This window comes from Gorilla gorilla, chromosome 7 (genome assembly GCF_029281585.2).
Source record: "Gorilla gorilla gorilla isolate KB3781 chromosome 7, NHGRI_mGorGor1-v2.1_pri, whole genome shotgun sequence".
NCBI classification, from domain to species: Eukaryota; Metazoa; Chordata; class Mammalia; order Primates; family Hominidae; genus Gorilla; species Gorilla gorilla.
The window spans coordinates 84,020,538-84,040,707 of NC_073231.2; the positions used below are offsets into that span (position 1 = coordinate 84,020,538).

The 20,170-nt window shown below is 43.3% G+C and overlaps 1 long non-coding RNA gene across 2 annotated transcripts in view; it reads left to right on the forward strand.

Moving 5' to 3' along the window:
• Positions 1-10,818, forward strand: part of LOC101141537 (uncharacterized) — a 90,174-nt gene extending 79,356 nt beyond the window's left edge. The window contains exons 5-6 of one of the 2 annotated variants that reach the window (XR_010135000.1): positions 7,584-7,921; positions 8,615-10,818. This is a non-coding gene — a long non-coding RNA (uncharacterized lncRNA). Of the gene's footprint in view, positions 1-7,583 lie in introns of both variants that reach the window. The other variant, XR_008667921.2, reaches the window with a different exon arrangement.
• The last annotated feature ends 9,352 nt before the right edge of the window (positions 10,819-20,170 follow it).

Genomic DNA, 20,170 nt, shown 5'->3' on the forward strand with positions numbered 1-20,170 from the left:
GTAAAGAGGGTGCAGACTAGAGGAGGAGGGGGTATGAGTCCCACTTCTGGCCTCCCAAGAGGTAGCCTTGCTTCTCTAGCTGTTTCTGTGGACTCTGGTGAGAAATTCTGTATATTTCTTCCAGAACATCTTCTTTTTTCTTTTTTTTAAAATGTTTCTTTATACACCTTTTAGTTTTAAATTTTTCTTTAAGAGGTTGTTATAAGAGGCCATTGTAGGGTGTCTTTCACAATGATGTTTTTGGACCAGATTATACTTTAGATGGGCTGTGATGCCTACCTGGTAATATCAAGTAAGTTTAGAAACCTGCTTATACACTTGAGGTACCCAGAGGCAGAGGATGAGCTAAAGGGCCACTCAAGGTCACTTCCATCCTCTGTACTCTGGGATGTTTTGGATATCAGGTGTCGGAAGAATGTGGCTAGCCAAATTACCATCTAGAAATGGGCTACTCCTGGGTGTGAGAGACAGAGGCAGGAAGGCTAAGGAAACAGGAGCAAAGAAGCTGCTCTTCGTAGGTTTTATTTTATTTTGTTTTTTCTTTTTTAAAATTAGTATATATTTATGGGGTACAACTGCAACTTTGCTACATTGATATTGTGTTAGTCTGTTCTTGTGCTGCTATAAAGAAATACCTGAGGCTAGGTAATTTACACAGAAAAGAGGTTTATTTGGCTCACAGTTCTGCAGGCTGTACAGGAAGCAGGGCACCAGCATCTGCTTGACTTCCAGGGAAGCCTCAGGATGCTTTTACTCATGGCAGAAGGTGAAGGGGGAGTGGATGTGTCACATGGTGAGTCAGGGAGCAAGAGAGAGGGGAGGGAGGTCCCAGCCTCTCTTAAACAACCAGCACCCCTGTGAACTCATTAATCATCCATTACCACTCATTACCATGGGGAGGACACCAAGCCATTCATGGGGAATCTGCCCCCGAGAACCAAACACCTCCCACTAGGCCCACCTCCTGCTAAGCCCACTCTTATTCAATGCAACATTGAAGGTCACATTTCAACATGAGATTTGGAGGGGACACACATCCAAACCATAACACGTATGTTGCATTGTGGTAAAGTCAGGGCCTTCAGTGCCTCCATCACTGGAGCAATGCACATTGTACCCACCAAGCAATCTCCCATCATCCACCATCATAGGTTTTAAAGCCAAGGATTACAAAGAGATAAATCTGGGGTTGGCATGTCCATTCCTTGCTCTTTTATCCTCAAGTGACTTGGAGAGGACCAGTTGGCACCATTCTTGGAGGTCAAGACGGCCTACCATTGGCTTGAAGCCTACAGTTAAATCAATTCAGCCTCTCTCCTAGACTTTCCCACTCTGGACTAAATAATTCTGGGCCCTGCAGTTGTTTCATAGGCCCTCCTCTCCAACTCTTTGTATCACTTCTCCATTCACATTTCCAAGTTAGCTGTTTGGCTCCACAGAGGGTGCAGTGCCGAGTTGGGGCCAACTCTCGAATCTCATGGGATGGTTCCTTGCTGGGTCTCTGTTGTGTTGCCTGCCCATAGTTTCTCATTCTACCCTCATGCTGACTGTTTTCAAAAGACACAACACATAGCAGGCACAGTCCCACCACACTGCAAAGCATTCGGCTCTTCCTGCTCCTTCATGTTTACCTTGTGATTCACTCTGCCTTTGTGGGTCTCTTCCTGTTAGATTTTATTCTTTCATGCTTTTCTACTTTTTTATTCTTATCCACTTACTTAATGGTACCATATCTCCCTTCCTCATGGGTTAAAACTTTATACTGATTGTATCACTAAATTTCATTTGGTCTATTTTGGACCAAGAGCCCAGTTTGCCGAGTTGATCTTCTAATTAAAATTTATTCCCTATTTACAGTTTCTGGGTCATTGGTGAGACTGGATTTCATAGAAGAGTCTTTGCTACAGCAAAACCTCTCTTCAAGCAATACACTATTCAAGCTGCTGGAGGCTAGATTGACCAGAAAAATGGGGCCAATATCATGGTAAAGGATCTTCAACAGTAGCCTTCAGCTCCTCAGGGTCCAGCGTGCTTGAAAAATGATAAATATTTTAACTCCTCCTTTTACCCCCTAGAGGAGGGAGAGAGGGTTGTGAACAAAGGGCCCTTGAGTGATGTAATTCCCATGTAGGAGAACTCTCTTGGCTTTGTGACTGATGTGGGGGCCTGGGCTGGGCACTGCTTATTATTATCATCTAATTTTTTAAGTGACATTGTTGAGGAAAGAATCTGAAGACCCATGGTTGTCGCTTGGCCACTGAAAAATAAATCACATTTTGATAATTCCTTAATTTCTTAGTGAATTTCCTTTACCCAACTATATAATGTATGTAAGACAGTATCCTGGACAATTGTACAGAGACACTGGGAGGACAAAATAGTATAGCATTTGAATTATTATAATACAAATTAATACTAATTATCATTAATACTAATACTAATACTAATAGGTAGCAGGAGCCAGTAGTCATGAGTGCTAACTTTGTGTTAGGCACCTAGTGTTATGTTTTGAGTGCTCTGTACCGCAGAGCACCTAGAGTGATCATTTCTGTTAAATAATGTGAGTTACCAGGCATTCCATCCTCTGTTCTCTCTTTCCTTTCCCTTAGTAAGTACCATGGACTCTCTTTTAGCTATTTCTTTTCTTTAGTCCTCTTCTCCCACACAAGTTGAGCCCTCATTGCTGCCCACGGTTGCCATGGTTTCCTGCCTTCCTGGCCTAGGCCTCTTCCTTGTCTAACCCACCTGCCACGTGCCCCAGGCTGACCAGTGGATGACACCACTTCCACGAAGGCCTCCCTGTCATTTGAGATTATTCCATGTCTCTCCATGACCTGGTCTGGCACTCAGCGCTCTTCATGTTCTGACTCCAGGTTACCTTTCCAGCCCACCTCCTGTGCCTCTGCGGGGAAATCTTGCTGTAGCCGGGTTGGTTCCCTCAAGGCCGTGCCCAGAGTGTTCCCTCTTCCAGGCCTGTGCTCACCCTCCCTGCAGCTTCTGCTCCACGGAGTCACCTCCATAAATTCTCCCCGTGCACAGAGTCCAGCCCAAGCTCTTGCTCCTATTCCAAGTCTTCCCTGAGCACTTTTGCAATCTCCTCTTCCATGAGTGCTCACACTCTCAGGCACTCCATTTGTCATTTTTGGTATTGTTTTGTGTTGTCATTTAATTCCTCTTTTTTTTTCTTAAACATTTGAGTGTCTATATTCCTCCTTCGACTAGATTGTAAATTCCTAGATGACAGGGGTCATGGGATGTCTATCTATCTATAGCTATCTATCAATCTTTAATCTATCATCTGTCTATCTGTCTATCATCTATCTATCACCTATTTATCTATATCTATTATCTATCTATTTATCCATCTATCTACCTACTGTCTAGTCCATAGGTATTTAATAACTTTGATTAAAGAAAGAGTATCATTTTCAGTTTCCTTCTCAGATTCAAAAACCATAAATGTTTTTCATGGAGTGGGAGGCAAAGAGGTAGACTGAGGCACACAGAGGTGAGAGAGAATCAACTGGTCTTGAACAGAGTCCTGAACAGAATCCTTAATAAGACCCAGGGTTTGGAGCTCAATCTAAGATTTTCTGGGGCTTTGCTTAACTAATCCAGAGTCCAGGATCCCCAGATAGTTGTGAGAAATAACCACTAGCAGGGTAGCTGGAGCATGCTGCAGAGAAATTGTGTAGCACTCATTACTGTTAGGAACAATAATAGCAATTATGATAATAATGATGATGATGATGATGATGATGATGCTGATGCTGATGATTAAGCAGCAGCTCTGGCTGAGCCTGTCTCTAGGGTGGCAAATCCTCCAATGTGTAAGTAGGAATCTGTTTCCTTTTTTCATTGGAGTAAGGTCTCTGGCTGGCAATGCAGCCCGTGACCCCAGCCTCCCTAGGCCACAGGGGCTGGGAGGGATGGCTCAGGAAGGCTGGCGGACAGGCGTCTGGCTGGCAGAGGGGAGGGAAGTCATTCCCAGTCCCATTGGTCTTGACTGAAAACAAAGTGAGGGTCCCTGAGTTCTCCTATAAACGGTAATGATAACACAATTATCATGCAAAACAAAAATTAAGTTTAATGGTGCAAAGCCAGGGTGTACCAGGGAGGTAATTCATATTAATTATGTTTGGATTAAAAGCTTATTTCTTTTGTTAGCATCTGCAAGTAGAAACTTAGCTGTTAAAAAAAAATCCGCATATAATTACAGCCTCTTATGGAGGAGCAGTGTTGAACTTAATGGAGCATCTCTGCACTCTTCAAGCTCCTGGAGAATGGTAATATTTCATATTTTATGACACACAGAAGAAATAAATTACAGGTTTAATGATAAGAACTACTTGGGCTCATAATGAAATCTGCTTGGCCAGTTAATCCACTGAGACCCTCAAATGTGAACCATCCAAAAAGGGTAAAAATGATGAAAAATGAAATTAAATGGAAAAACCCTCACCCGCAGCCTCTTTTGTGAAGGCTGGGGAAGTGCCAGAGCAGGAGAGAAGCCCTCGAGGGGTGAGGAGGAAAATCAGTCTCCCCAGGTTTGAGGAGAGCAGAGCCGCTGGAAGAATTTCCCTGCCGTGGTCTCCAGGTTTCCTATAGAGATGAAGCCAAGGAGAGTTCCAGCGGGGGGAGGACAGGGAGGGAGACTGGGAGGAAGAAAGAAAGAGAGGGAGGGAGGGAAAGAAGAAGGAAAGAGGCGGGGAAGAAAGAAGGGAATCATTTCTTCTGGTGAGAAAGTTTCAGGACTTCCAGCAGGGGCAGGAGCATTGTCTTTAGCGGGAAAGACAAAGACAGAATGAAGGCTAATGACTTGGGCTGAGTTTGTAACTTTTTTCACAAACAAGAAAACATTTTGCTAGGAGGGGAAGGTGAAGGTCTTTTCTTGTCCTAAGCTCAGGATGCACTGAATCCCCTTGAGAACCTGGAGTGTGATGTCCAAAGGCAGGAGGAGAAAAAGACATCCTGCTCTGAGACACAGAGGAAGCAAGAGGGAGCTGAGTATCCCCTCTCTTTCACCTGCGATCTACTAGCTGGGACCCACAGCCTATGGGATGCTGCCCCCCCACACTGAGGGCAGGTCTTTGTCACTCAGTCCACTGACTCGCCCACCAATCTCCTCCCAAACAACCTCACAGAGGTGCCTGGAAATGATGCCTCACCAGCCATCTAGGCATCCCTCAATCCAGTCAAGCCAGCACCTCATATTAACCATCATGGAGGCCCTGTGGACTTCTGGAAACTCTTGCAGATCCCTGTTCCTCAGGCCTTGCCTGGCACTGCTCTTGTCCTGGTTCTCCTTGGAATGACATCCTTTGTCTCTCCTGGATTGGTGGTCGCATGGAAAATGTCTAAGCTTATGGAATCTTGGGTATCACCAGGTCCTGCCCCCTCACAGCATAAATCGGGAAGGAGGTGTAACCCATGAACACTGCCCAATGCAGGGGCCTGCCCCTTGTAGCTACTCAATAGATGATATCGGTCCTTTTTTTCTTAAGAAACTTGCCCAAGGTCCCATAATGCTCAGGCTAGAAATACCAACGCCCCTCAGTTTTTGACCACCTCATGTGCCAAATAATATGCTGCCACTGTTTGTGTACACTGCTGCATTTTTTTTTCTTTTTTTGAGATGGAGTCTCACTCTGTCACCCAGGCTGAAGTGCAGTGTTGGATCTCAGCTCACTGCAACCTCTGCCTCCCAGGTTCTAGTGATTCTCCTACCTCAGCCTCCTGAGTAGCTGGAATTACAGGCTTGCACCACCATGCCCAACTAATTTTTGCATTTTTAGTAGAGGTAGGATTTCACCATGTTGGCCAGGCTGGTCTTGAACTCCTGACCTCAGGTAATCCACCTGCTTCGGCCTCCCAAAGTGGTAGGATTACAGGCATGAGCCACTGCGCCTGGCCACTGCTGCAGTTGATTCTCACCAGCACCTCTAAAGCAGGGTCCTTTTTCCACTTTCTGATGAGAAGATGAAGGCTCATGATGTTAATTGATCTGACCAGATAACTAACTAGAAGCCTCCTGACTCCCAGTGTGGAATTCTTCCCACTCCACCACACTGGCTCCAGGACTGGGGACAACAGTTTTCTATTATTTTTCAATGTAAATAATTTACCAACCGGCAAACATCTATTGACCAAAAGGCCTTTGATGCCTTCTATAGATGGACATTTGACCTCATCTCCTAGGACTTTCCCTGTTGTTTGTTGAACTACAATTACACTAACCACAGTATCTCTCGAACATACTTAGCGCTTCCAGCCCAGGGTCTTTGCACTTGGAGTTACCTCTGCCTGACACACTCTTCTTTCTAGGTCTTCAGGTGGCTGCACCTAGCAACTCCTCAGTCGCTCTCTGTCTCAGTGCTCTACTTTCTATTTTTTTTTTTGTAGGAGTCTTGCTCTGTTGCCCCGGCTGGAGTACAGTGGCATGATCTTGGCTCCCTGCAACCTCTGCCTCCCGGGTTCAAACAGTTCTCCTGTCTCAGCCTTCTGGGTAGCTGGGATTACAGGCACCCATCACCATGCCGGGCTAATTATTTTTGTAATTTTAGTAAAGACAGGGTTTTGCCATGTTGGCCAGGCTGGCTTTTGAACTCCTGACCTCAAGTGATCCACCAGCCTCAGCCTCCCAAAGAGCTGGGATTACAGGCGTGAGCTACCGCACCTAGCCAATGCTCTGCTTTCTTTTCTTTCCTTAAAAAAAAAAACAAAAAACAAAAAACAAAACAAACACACACACACACACACACACAGACTTGACTTTTAGAGATGAGGTCTTGCTGTATTGCTTAGGCTGGCCTTGAACTCCTGGGTTCAATTGATCCTCCTGCCTCAGCCTCCTAAGTAGCTGGGATTACAGGCATGAGACACCACTCACACCTGGCCTGCTTTATTTTCTCTGTAGTGCTCATTGTTCTCTGAGATTCCCTTATTTGTTTAAGAATGATAAACTCTAGGAAGGCAAGGGCTGTATCTTGTTGACTGCCACACTTGTAAGGTTGAGAGGAGGGCCTGGCACTACGTAGACTCGGTAGATCTTTGCAGAGTGAATGAATAAACAAACCAGTAAAAGAAATCGGACTTCAACTCCAGCACCCTTTCAGTTGTGCTGCCCTGGTTCTCCTCTTGTGTTCGTTTCTCTTCTTGCAGATGTGAAGCCCTCTGTGCATATGGGTGCTCACACCTTTGCACAGAGGGAGGGAAGTAGTACGTGGAATAACAGCAGCTATTCCCACTCTGCCCTTCTTTCTTGCATGCTGACTGGTAGAAAAAAGGCCTGGGGAAAACAGTCTTGAGCAACAACAAGAAGCAATGATCTCCCTGCCTGTGACAAATGTGGTGCTGTTTAGTTATGGTTCGGGGCTGAGAGGCCCCAGTGGGTGCCTGAAAGCTGAGCTTGGGCTGAGAAGGGAAGAGGGAAAGGGTCTCTGACTGATGGCAGGGTTGGCAGGTGGCACACCCAACTTTTCCCTCTCCTGCTCTCCCCTGCTGTGGCCCTAGTAGCCCATCTTGCTGTGGTTTCATGGCAGCCCAGCTGAGGACACTGACAGGGTCATGGTTTCTCCTTGCAGATTCCTCAGCAGTGCCTGGAGAAGACCAGGAGAGGAAGCAGAAGACCCTCCTCAAAGAAGCAGCCTTCACCTCCAGACCTCCCAGCGGGACTTAGACAATGGGGTTAGGCAGTCACATGTCTGCACGTGGAAACTTTCTGGGACTGCGCTTGGATCCTGGCTCTGCCTTTTACTAGCCATGTGACCTTGGGAAAATCACTTGACTTCTCCGTGCAGGATTCCTCGTCTGTAAAAACGGTCTAAGATTAGGAGCCACCTCAAGGTTGTTGTAGGAATTAAATTAATTCATGTTTATAAAGTGCTTTGAACAGCGTTTGGCACATGGTAAATGCTATGCGGTAAGTGCTGTCTATTGATTACATAAATAAAAGTGATCACCATTAGACTTTCCATGCAGATGATATTATGCATATACATATCTCCCACATATGATGTCATTGGATCATTTTGCAATGGTGGGGGGTTTATTCTTTTTCTTTTTGTTTTCTTTTTTTTTTGTCAGATGAAGAAACCGATGGGAAGTGAATTGGTTTGTATTAAACATTAGGTTTGCTAGGTCTCTCACATATTTATTTAGTCCTCATAACAATTGTATAAAATAAATATTATTTATTCATTTATTTATTTGTAAAGATGGGTCTCGCTATGTTGCCCAGGCTGGTCTTGAACTCCCGGGCTCAAGTGATCCTCCTGCCTTGGACTTCCAAAGTATTGGGATTAAAGGTATGCGCTACTGCACCCGGCCTAAAAGAAATACTATTATCCCCATTTTACAGATTTGTAAACAGAAGCTCACGCTTCAGAGTTCCATCCTAATGAAAGTAGGATGTGACAGGGGAGCAAATCTGCTTTGCCCCCGCCCAAGGGCTGGCAGCTCCTCCTCCTGGGGTGCACGGTGAGTGGGTGCACCACTCATCTGTATGTACCTGGCAGAAGCTGTCAATTCAGTTCACGTCACTCAAGTTGAATGGATGTAAAACACACACAGAAACACCAAATAATTGCATTGTTTTCAAATTACTCACCTCTAGGAGAATTGAATGAGCGAACGGAAGAGCAGCAACCCTGAGTTACATTTCTCAAGACACCGGGGCTCTTGATGGCACAGCAGCAGATTGCTAGAGCTTGGTAAAGAGACTTAGGCCTGGTACCTGAAGGGCAATTCCTTGGCCATGACATTGTAGGGAAAGACCTCTATGGGTGTTGAAAAGACAAGGCGAGGACAAGAAGAGTTGAAAAGGAGCTGTTCTGAAGCCACCTGGCTGTGGATGGAGGAAGCCACATGTAGCTTAGGTAGCCTGCTATTGTAATTTTTTCTGCAACTGAAGAATTCAAAATGGGTTTGGGGGGTAGCAAAGGGCAGAATCTGGCTTCAAGGTGACAGAGTTTGCATAGAGATGGCCTTCTTGAGCAAAGGTAGTGACTCCTACATTTTTTTTTTGTAGAGAGATACCCATGAGTTAGTCAGCTTGGGCTATCATAACAAAATACCACACATTGTTTGGCTTAAACAACAGAAATTCATTTTCCTGTAATTCTGGAGGCTGGAAGTCCAAGATCAAGGTGACGACAGAGTTGGGTTTCCTCTGAAGCCTCTCTCCTTGGTTTTCAGATGGGCGTCCTCTTGCTGTCTCTTCATGTGACTGTCCCTCTGCATGTGTGCCCCTGGGGACTCTTTCTTATCTTATAATGACACTAGTTCTATTGGATTGAAGTGTACCCATACGACCTCATTTAAACTTAATTACATATTGTAAGGCCCTAACTCCAAATACAGTCACATCCTGAGGTACTGTGGATTAGGGCTTCAACATATAAATTTTGGGGCAATCCAGTTCAGCCCGTAAAATCCCTTTTTGGTTGCTTGATTCTGTTTATTTGGTGTCATGCCTTCCTTTTCCTAAAGAACTTCATGAATAGAATTACTTTCTAAGTGAAAGGAACAAAACTGATTTTTATTAAAAATTATTTTGAGATGCTTGTGACAAATTTTGAAGTAAGTGAAGATTTTCCTGGAGCTTCTACAAAATCCTGGCTGAGAATCCCTGCTTTCTGGACAGTTGAGAAGGAAACACATAGTACAGCTGTTAGAGAGATATAGTTGCAACCACTGAGTGCTTATTATCTGCCAACTTAAATATATTGCCCAAGGGAATAACAAATATTCTAGTATTCTTGTTAAGTATATTGTCTAAGGTCACACAGCTCTTAAACAACAGCTTCGGGATTTGAACCTGGAATCTATCTGACTCCTAAGTCCAGATGCTGTTCACCACATTAGGTTGAAGCATGGCCAGTGTTCATAACATACAACTATGTCTCCATATCTTTTGCTAACCAATGTTCTTGTGCGTACATACCTTACAGGGCAGCCATTCACCACAAGCCCTACTAGATGGCTTCCTGTAATAAGGGTAGAACAGTAGTACTCTCCTTTTGAGAAGTTATTTGTAATTTTGTTGGTGGGCTGACATTTAGGCCCTGCTCTCCAGCCCCAGAGGGGATCCCATAACCTAGATCAGGCCAATGATGATTATCTCCATGACTGTAGTGGCTGGTCCAGCGGGGAGGGTCAGGCAGGTAAGCTGGCCCAACCTGAGTCCTTCTTGAGGATTTTAGAAACTGAAGGTAGGAGAGAAAAATTCTCTCTTTTCTTCTGGGGAACGGGATGAAGGTGGTGGGTAGGCAGAGCTGTTGGGATGTGAATCCAGGGATCCTGGAAGTCCTGTCCTCCACCATGTAAAGAATACATCCTGCAGAAGGAGAGAAGGGAGCCAGCACACAGAGAAGCAGAGTCAGGAGATGGAGAAGGAGAATCCTGAGAGCCTGAAGGTCCCTGGGTCCAGCCATTGTCAAGGCCGAGTTCTACCGTCCTTAAGTTGTTTACCTTTCTTTCTTGCTTGCTTCTGTTAGAAGATGAACACTCAATGAAAAATCACCAAACATCTGAGGAAAGCCATCAAAATGAAATAAACAAAACAAACAAGTTCCTAAACACAAGTGAACAGCGTGGGCTGGGTTTTTGTCGCTTGGAACTGGAAACGCTGACTATAATGCTGACCTCTGAGCAGACCCACGTGAGGGGCAGCTGTGGTGTGGTGTGATGATGCTGGGATAGGCAATCAGATGGTTGAGTCTGAGTTTGGCTCTGATATTATATCAACTGCATCATTTTGGGGAAGACACAATTTCTCAGAATTTTATTTAGTTGTAAAATAAAGATAATGATATTACATGCTCTGTCTACCATCTAGAGTTTTTGTAAAGACAAATTGAAGTAAAGCGTGTTAGAGAAAAATGTTACAAAATTTTAAGCGTGAAGTGAGTAAACAGTGACTCTGTCCTGAGACTACAGTGGAAAGCTGCCTCTCAGGCCACATGTGAAAATCTCCTGCCAGAGAAGATGAACACTCAATGAAAAATTGCCAAACATCTGAGGAAACCCATTAAAATGAAATAAACAAGACAAGTTCTTATAATCAAGGAAACATAGATAATAGAGCCATCAGCACAGGCCTTTAAAAGAAAAGCAATTATATTTAATATCTTTAAATAGATAAAAGAGGGCATTATACGCATGAAACAAGAATAGGAAATTATAAAACAAGGACAGTTTTTTTTTTTTTTTTTGATAGGGTCTCACTCTGTTGCTTAGTGTGGAGTGCAGTGAATGGCGTGCTCATAGCTCACTGCAGCCTTGAACTCCTGGACAATCCTCCCACCTCAGCTTCCCAAAGAGCTAGGAGTACAGGCACATGCTATGATGCTCAGCTAATTAACATTGTGTGTGTGTGTGTGTGTGTAGAAATAGGATCTTGCTATGCTGCCCATGCTGGTCTTAAACTTCCGGTTTCAAGTGATCTTTCTGCCTCGGCCTCCCAAAGTGCTGGGATTACAGGCATGAGCCACTGTACCCAGCCCAAAATTGTTTTATATGAGACTAGTTAAAGAGCTTAAAGATGAACCACATGATTACTAAGGAACAGAATGGATTCAATCAAATTTTTATTAAAGCCCACCAGGTGCTCTCTGCTATCTGATGCAGGGGATACAATAATGGGCAAAACCAGACATGGCCTCTGGACTCACATACTAATAAGTAAGAAAGGAATTTGTACAATAACCACACCAACCAATTTCAGATTGGGTGTGATGATGAGGTGATTAGGGGGGTCAGGCAGAGCTTCCCTAGGGGAGTGACAACAGAGTTGAGATCTCAAGGATGAGTCGGAATTAACCAGGTGAAAAGGGAGAGTGAGTTCCAGGTAGAAAGGGCAGAATATGTAAATGTGCAAATCTAAGAGAATGTAGCAAGGCTGTGGTAGGTGGGCCAGAAAGACTGAAGGGGGAGCCTTAGAGAGTCTAAGGTTGGGGAAGGGGTGAAGCAGGGACAGATCATGTCAACAAGAAGCCTTTATAATTTTGGGCTTTAAGCCAACTTTTGTTAGGAAGGAAGGAAAATTCTCTTTTTGCAAAAAGAGATTTAAAACCCTACTCCCATTATCCAGTATTCAGAATACTTTTCCTCAGAGAGAAAATGCAAACTTCAGGTTCGAGAAGGAGAGTTTTATTATCACACAGCTCACAGTCAGCATTTTACTGAGCACAGGAGGAAGTGAAACTGCCCATAGAAATCATGCAATGATAAAACTGAGAGATGGGGCCCCTGGGGACCGCAGGTGGCAATTGTGCCAGTTGAGACCAGGACAGCCCCTGTGATCCATGTTCATGCTGAGGTTAAACAGAGCCCAGGCAGTGGGGAGGGGAAAACAAGGCAGCAACCTCTGAAAGAAGTAGATATGGCATGAGGAGGGAGGGAGAGAGGCACAGAGGAAGACAGAGACAGAGAGAAGGAGGAGAAGAGGGCACACACTTAGTTCACGATGCCTTTGAGTTCTCTATTCCAGTTCCTATGAGGCCTTGCTGAGCTAGTGTTCTACTTTGTGGGTTTCCATGAACTTCTTTTAAGGTTCCGCTTATATTCTTACAGCTAATCCCTTTTTAATCTCCTGAGAAAAGAAAGAAAACGAAGTAGAATGATAACTATTTTCTACTTAAAGACTGCCATATTCACAGGGAATAAGCAAAGGCTGAGATTTAGTAACAGTGTTCTTGTAATAAGAGGCTTGACATTCTAGCCTGACAGCAAGAAATAAAAGCAGAAGAACATTTTTCCTGGACCATAACCATTCCCTTAGCTGGTGGAATAAAGGTTATTGCCACATCCCTAAAGAAGAGCAGCTAAAGACATATAATAATTCTGTAACCTGTATAGTCAGATGCATATCAATATTTTGGTACTCTTTGATTTTTATACAAAATATGACTTTAGCCATTGTTAACCTCTTAATATCTTCTTCATAAAGACACTAAAATAATTTTTGAAATATTACTGTAGACTAACACTTCCCAAATAGTGTTCCTTGAAAGACTGTCATCTCTAGATATATAACTGTACTTTGTGTGATAAAAGACTAGTTGGTTAAAAAAATTGGGAAACACTCTTGGAGATTCAAAACGCACATTTGTATATTAAAGGCTTTGAGAAGTCCTTCAATGAAGAAGCTTGTTGAACTTTAACCCAGCATGCCCCAAATTCATTTAACTACTGTCGCCCATGCTGGAGTGCAGTGGTGCGATCTTGGCTCACTGCAACATCTGTCTCCTGGGTTCAAGTGATTCTCCTGCCTCAGCCTCCAAAGTAGCTGGGATTATAGCCGCCTGCTGCCATGATCAGCTAATTTTTGTATTTTTAGTAGAGACGGGGTTTCACCATGTTTGCCAGGCTGGTCTTGAACTCCTGACCTCAAGTGATCCACCCTCCTTGGCCTCCCAAGGTGTTGGGATTACAGGCGTGAGCCACCGCGCCCGCCCTAACTATGAAACCTTTTTTTTTTAATGAGCGCCTATTAAAATCCTTCTGGACACAAATAATATGAGGAATAGCGCTTAGGAAACACTGTTATTATTCTAAGAATGTTCATGTGGGCTATGGTGTGGTAAAGTTGGCATGACCGCAAGAGGGAATGAGAATAAAGCTTGAAAAGAAAAAGTTGATTATACTCACAGATCCCAGAGAGGAATTCGCCACATGCCATACTGGGCCACAGGAGAAGCACCAGGTTTGGGTCAGGGGGCAAAAGACAAGAGTGCGGGGAGAGCCTGAGATAGAGCTGGGGTTTCTGCGGAAACGCAAGGCAGGGCAGAGTGGACAGGTTAGGGTTGACTAGTTTGAATAATTCTGGTGGGCTTTGAGCTATAGCAGTGGTCTCTAGTTGCCTGGTACCTGGTGCTGGGATGATTTAGGACAGAGGAAATATTGGCTTGATGTGTAAGAGTTAGAGAAGGAGGTGGTTGAGGCTAGAGATGTGGGATTGGTTTGTTTGTACATAAGAAACATACTCCTTGCTGAGTCTTTTACTGAGACTAAGAAGGGACTGGCCAGGAAGGAACAGTCTCCTGTTGGTCAGAAAGCTTTTTAAGATGTCAAAACATCATAAAATGTAAAAAATACAAAAACACAATCAATACAGTGATATAGGGATATTTTGGATGAGAGTACCCTGATTGACTTCTAAAGTCTAGATTTTGGAGACCAAAGTGGGCAAAAACCAAGTGAGATGAGCAATTCCTCATTAAAAAATTTTGTTTTTATTGTATCAATCACAGTCTAGTCAGAAAAAGAAAACAACCTATGTATTTCATACAGAGGATATTTAATACAGGCAATAGGCTACAAAGATCTTAGACAGTCAAAGAGCAAAAAAGGGGAAATTAAGGTAAATCAGATATTATCTAGGGCTGGAGGAACAGAAGAATGGTGATGGGGTTTCCAGAACCTAAGAGCACAGAAAGTGGATTATAGCCTCAAAAGCGCAATGGTGGTGATGTGTGCCTGTAGTGCCAGCTACTTGGGAGGCTGAGATGGGAAGATCACTAGAGCCTGTGGAGGTTGAGGCTGCAGTGAGCCATGATCACACCACTGTACTCCAGCCTAAGTGACAGGCCAAGACCCTGTCTCAAAAGAAGTAAAAAGCTGAGATGATGGAAGAAACACTATCAGAAGAAGAAAGGAAAGAAGCAGGAGAAGAGAGAGAGAGAGAGACAGAGAGAGAAAGAGAGAGAGAGAAACAAAGACATCTCCCTTCCTCTCTTGTCTTGATTTTCCTGCCAGTTAGACAAAACTTAACTGGAAGCCAACTGCCAAAGAGACCTGGGAAATGTAGTTTTCAGACTTCCAGCCCCATTATTATAGAGGGAAGTTATGGGACCATGCTTAACAAAGCTCAGTTTTGGCTTGGGGCAGTTTTGTAAAGAGCTACATATTACTAGCTATTATTATGAGGCTATTGCTCAAGTCTTAATGGACCTGCCAAACAATCATTTTGACTTATACTCTCTTCTAAATTAATTAGTAGTTTGACTAATCAGTGTGATCATTTAAGGCCAACATGCCCCAAGGGAAAACATGTGTAAATAAGTTTTTTTGAATTATTCAAATAAGAGAAAATTGTATTTGAAAAAGAAGTCTCTAGCAGTAAAACTTGTCATAGAAAAAAACCCCCAAAACCACACCTGAAAAGAACCTGAATGTTTAATAATAGGTGACGAACTAGGATAATTTTAGTATATTACTTAGACTTTTATGTATTTATCACAAATAATTAGTGTTGGTGTTACGTAAGAAAACCCATTCTTGGGGAAGGATTAAATGCTAATCAAAGCAACTTATTTTTAATTAATATTTTTAGACTCTATGCTGTCATACTGAACTCACTGCTAGCTAAGAGACCTATCAGAGATTTAAATATATTTTCTCAAGGTTTTTTCTGGGTTTTCTTTTGGTTCTATCTATGTGACAGAGGCTCTTTCTAAAAGTATGTAGTTCACTGTGTGTTGGCTCCAGCAGTAACCGTCCTCACCGCACCACTCACTCCTCTGTAGCAGTGCATTCAGTGGGAGTTCCCTCTGGCCCCAGGACGGCAGCAGCAGCCAAGTGCTGAGTGGATTGAGTGCCAGGTGGATCTGAGACTTTTCCTCCCTTCCAGAAGGCACTAGAAGCTCCTCTAACTGAAGGCAGGGTGGGTCATGTGGGGCCGGCTGAAATGCTCCAACTCTTTCATAAAGCATGGGTGGTCCAGTTTAGACTGATGGGAATCTTCCTGTTATTCTTTTTAAATGGATGATACTGATGGAAATAAAAGGTGGAAAATATATTTAAAAAAAGAAAACCCATTCTTTTAAACAATATATATTGAGCACCTAACATATGCCAGGCACCATAATTAATGACAGGCATAAAAACACAGATGGAACCTTGGCCTCTGTTCTTATGGTTCCTGTAATCCCATGGAGGAGATAGCCTTATAAACATGAAAAAGCATTTACAACTTACCTAAGAAATTAGAATGGCAAATTTTTATGTATACAAATTTTCTATAATGAACATGTATTATATGTATAATAAAAGTAGTAAATTCTTGTAATATAGTTTTTATAACTATGTAAAATATGTAATTATTAGTAGAGAACACAAAAGAGTGAAAATAATTGTGTTAGGGTAATCCTAATATGATATTCAGTTTTATTTCAACTTGGCCAGGTTATAGTCCCAATGATTTAGTTAAACATTAATCTAGATGTTGCTGTGCAGGTATTTTGTAGATGTGGTTGACATCTGCCATCAGTTGATCTTATGTAAAGGAGAGGTCCCTGGGTAATGCGGGTGGGCCTCATCCAATCAGCTGGAAGGCCTTAAGGGAAGACACTGAGGTTTCCTGAATAAGAAATTCTCCCTCAAGGCTGTAGCATCAGCACTAGTCACGATAGCAAAGACATAGAATGAACCCAGGTGCCTACCAATGGTGGATTGGATAAAGAAAATTTGGTACATATACACCATAAAATACTACACAGCCATAAAAAAGAATGAAACCATGTCTTTTGCATCGACATGGATGCAGATGAAGGCCGTTTTCCTAAGTGAATTAATGCAGAAACAGAAAACAAAACATCACATATTCTCACTTATAAGTGAGAGCTAAACATTGAGTACACATGGACATAAAGATAGGACTCCAAAAGGGGGAAGAAGGGAGGGGGACAAGGGTTGAAAAACTTCCTATTGGGTACTCTGTTCACTATCTGAGTGATGGGACCAATAGAAGCCCAAACTTCAGCATCAGGCAGTATACTCTTGTAACAAACCTGCACATGTACTCCCTGAATCTAAAATTTTTTTTCAAAGACTACAGCATCAGCTCCTGCTGCAGCCTCCTGGGCTGTCTTTGGATTTTGGACTTGTGTGAGCCAGTTCCTTAAAATAAACATCTTTATTTCATATGTATATGTATATATTACACACACACACACACACACACACACACACCCTTACCTTCTGTTGGTTCTATTTTTCTGGAGAACCTGACTGATACAGCTACTGCCTTTTTCTTTTAAATAGTCCTTAATTTAATGTTGGTTTTATCATGTATAATTTCTTTACAGGATCTTCTGTCTTTATGAGCCCCTTTGACTATCTTTTCTCAGTCCTCCAGCAACTTCTGCCCACCATTGGCTTACAGATTCCCAAAGCCTATCTGTTAAGGCAGAATCTAATGGAGACAAGGGCCAGAGTGTCTTAGCTTGCATATTTCCTTTTTTCTCTCCAAACTGGCTACTGAGCAAGGGCAGTGGTGGCTCTCAGGCTCAAGGCCAGAACAGCTCTGTGCATGCCTGGACTCCATCAGCCCTTTGTTGGATCCCAGAGAGCTGTGCTCCCATCAAGGGACAGTGGCCCATCGAGGGCAGTATTTTTTGACAACCCAGGGCAGTTTGGCTAAGACTAGTACAAAAGTCCCAGGAGCCCTGGGTGGTGTGCCATCCCCAGCATTCTTCAACCCCCATCTCACCTAGAAGGGGATTGGACAGTGAGCTGTTACTGATTCACTCTTCAGCCTGAAGCATGGTCTTGTATTTCTTGAGAGGTGGCATTGTCAAATAAACACGGGTTCTGGGAACAGAACCTTGGGTTGCAATTTCAGCTGAGCCACTTTCTGGCTGTGTGAGTACATCCAATTTATTTAACCATGTTGTGACTCTGTTTCTCATCTGTGAAGTGGGAATATCTATTCAACCAAACTTGCAGGGTTGTGGTGAAGATGTCATATATAATGTGTAATTTTCTAGCACATAGTAGGGGATCCCACAAATTGTAATCACTATGATGATTATATCTTTGAGGGTGAGGACGAATTTTGGAAAAGCCTATGTACACCTTTCCTAAGAAGTGGAGACCATAGTCACCTCCCACATCCAGCTGAGGATAAAGAAAGAAAGGATGCTTGCAAAGCACACTGAACCCTGAGAGGATGCCAGGATTTCACTGTCATTTAATATTGCCACCATGTTGGTTAATAACATATTGACCAACTCTACAAATAGTAGAGAAAATTTACTATCACTCAGAAATTTTGTTTTTGCAGCTATGTTCTTCTCCCAGAAAATATGCAAACAGTAAATAAATAGCTCTTTTCTTTTTCTTTCTTTCTTTCTTTTTCTTTCTTTCTTTCTTTCTTTCTTTCTTTCTTTCTTTCTTTCTTCCTTTCTTCTTTCTTTCTTTTTTTTCTTTTTTTTTTTTTTTTACCTCCTGCATCATATTTATAATTATCTTGGCTTGGTGGGCAGGTGCCTGTTTGTGCTCCCACATTCTCCTAGGCCCCAGGACTCAGTGTTAGTCAGCTTTCATGTATCTGCATGTGGATTATCCACTTAATGAAGCATCTGCCAGGAAAGTTTTAATCCTAACCAAGCTTTCTCCTAGCATCTCACTCTCCCTCTTTTCCCTCCCTCAGCCCTCACCCAGCTGATGTGTGCTTAGGAAATGCAAACTAATTTTAAAATTCGCTAGAGCAAAACATGATTAGAATGGTTAAGTCTGCTGCCAAAAATAAAATCAGCTAATGCATTCCATATATTTAGATTTCCAAAATTAAGTTGAAAGGATGCTTAGTTCATCCAAAGTTTGGGTTGATACACATCATCCCGTATCTCTGCTAGTTGACCCTACTTTTTCTGGCAGCAATAAATTTGGCTGTCCTGCAAATGGCATCACCTTTTCCACATCCCAGGGCAGTATTTTTCCTCCCTCAGCCTGCTGAAAATGGGGTCCCATTCCCTGTCCAAGACGGTGAAGAACCTCTACCATGCTGGGGAGAAGCAGCAACCAAGAAACACTTCTGGCTCTGTCTAAACTTAGGTTCTCCTCTTCTTTCATTCCATCTATTCAGCTTTGCTGGATGGTCATGGGTTCATCTGGGGAAAGGTGCTTCAGTTAAACCAAGTGCTGGTACTAAGAGATACGAGAAAGTCTTAGAAGTCATGTTGTTGCCCGCAAGGAGCTCACAATCTCTTTGCGAAGACAAGATTAGCATTACAGTGTTGCGTACATGACAAAATACAATTGATTGCTAAATTTTTTGGCAGAGAATATAAGGAGAAACCTAAGGGAGAGATTATCAGAAGGGCTGGAGCAGTTTTCATGATGAAGGAGGCACTTGTGTTGGGAGGAGGATAGGTCACGGGAATCGAGAGGGCATCTCAGGTGAAAGAATCAACTGGAGCAAATGTAACAATGTAGAAATGAGCAAGGCTCATGGTTGCAGGACAACAAAAGAAATTAGCTTGACTTGAATAGAAGCATTGTATTAGGGAGTTGTAGAAAGTAGAGGTGTTTTAAGACTCTTTTTGTTGCAGGGAGCAAAAAAACCAATCTGATCTATTTTAAGAAAAAAGGGGAATTCATTTGAAGGATATAAAGGGATGTCATGGGCCTCAAGGACAGTGGTGCATGGAAAATTGCGTCTGGATCCAGGAAGTTCTCACAGCATCTCTTGTCTTCATTCCTCTGCAGAGCTAACTTCTTCAGTTGCCCGCAGCATCTTGAGTGCTCTCATTCATTTTCCAGTCTACTGGCTGTTATTCCACCTCAATTCCAAATTCCTGGGAGAGAGAGAACCTGTGGGGTTGCACTGTGTAAGCACAGACATGGCTGCTGGTGCCCCTCCTGGGTGGGAGGGTTGGAGTGGCGACGGAGTTGGGGTCAGTCCTAGGAAAGGAGAAAAAGAGTGAATTCAACAGGTGAGTGAGAATGGCTAGGACAGGCCACCTGCCATTTGCTTCTTTCAGAGTCTGTGAGGAAAACTGGGTGAAAAGACTCCAGTTGTTTGGGATTCTATAGGGTATCCCACTTTCGGTAACTCTTGAAAAATCCCAATTTTGAAAGCAGAGAAACTGGCTTGTGACTACTCACTTCGTGAAACAGATATACCACAATCCCTTTCAACTCTCAGTGACGCTTTCCCATTAGGTTTCTAATTATGCCCATCTTATCTGTAATGCACCCTTAATTTGGGGACCTTCCTTTAGTGGGATCCAGGATCCCATCCTGGGCCCAACCTAGGGCCCAACCCAGGCCCGGCACCCTCCATGCTGGGAGGACCCAGGAGGGAGAGATGCTCATCGCAGTTGGCCAATGGCTGCCTGCTGGTTGGAATGTGAGCTTCCTGAGGGCAGGGATAGGTCCTCTAGAC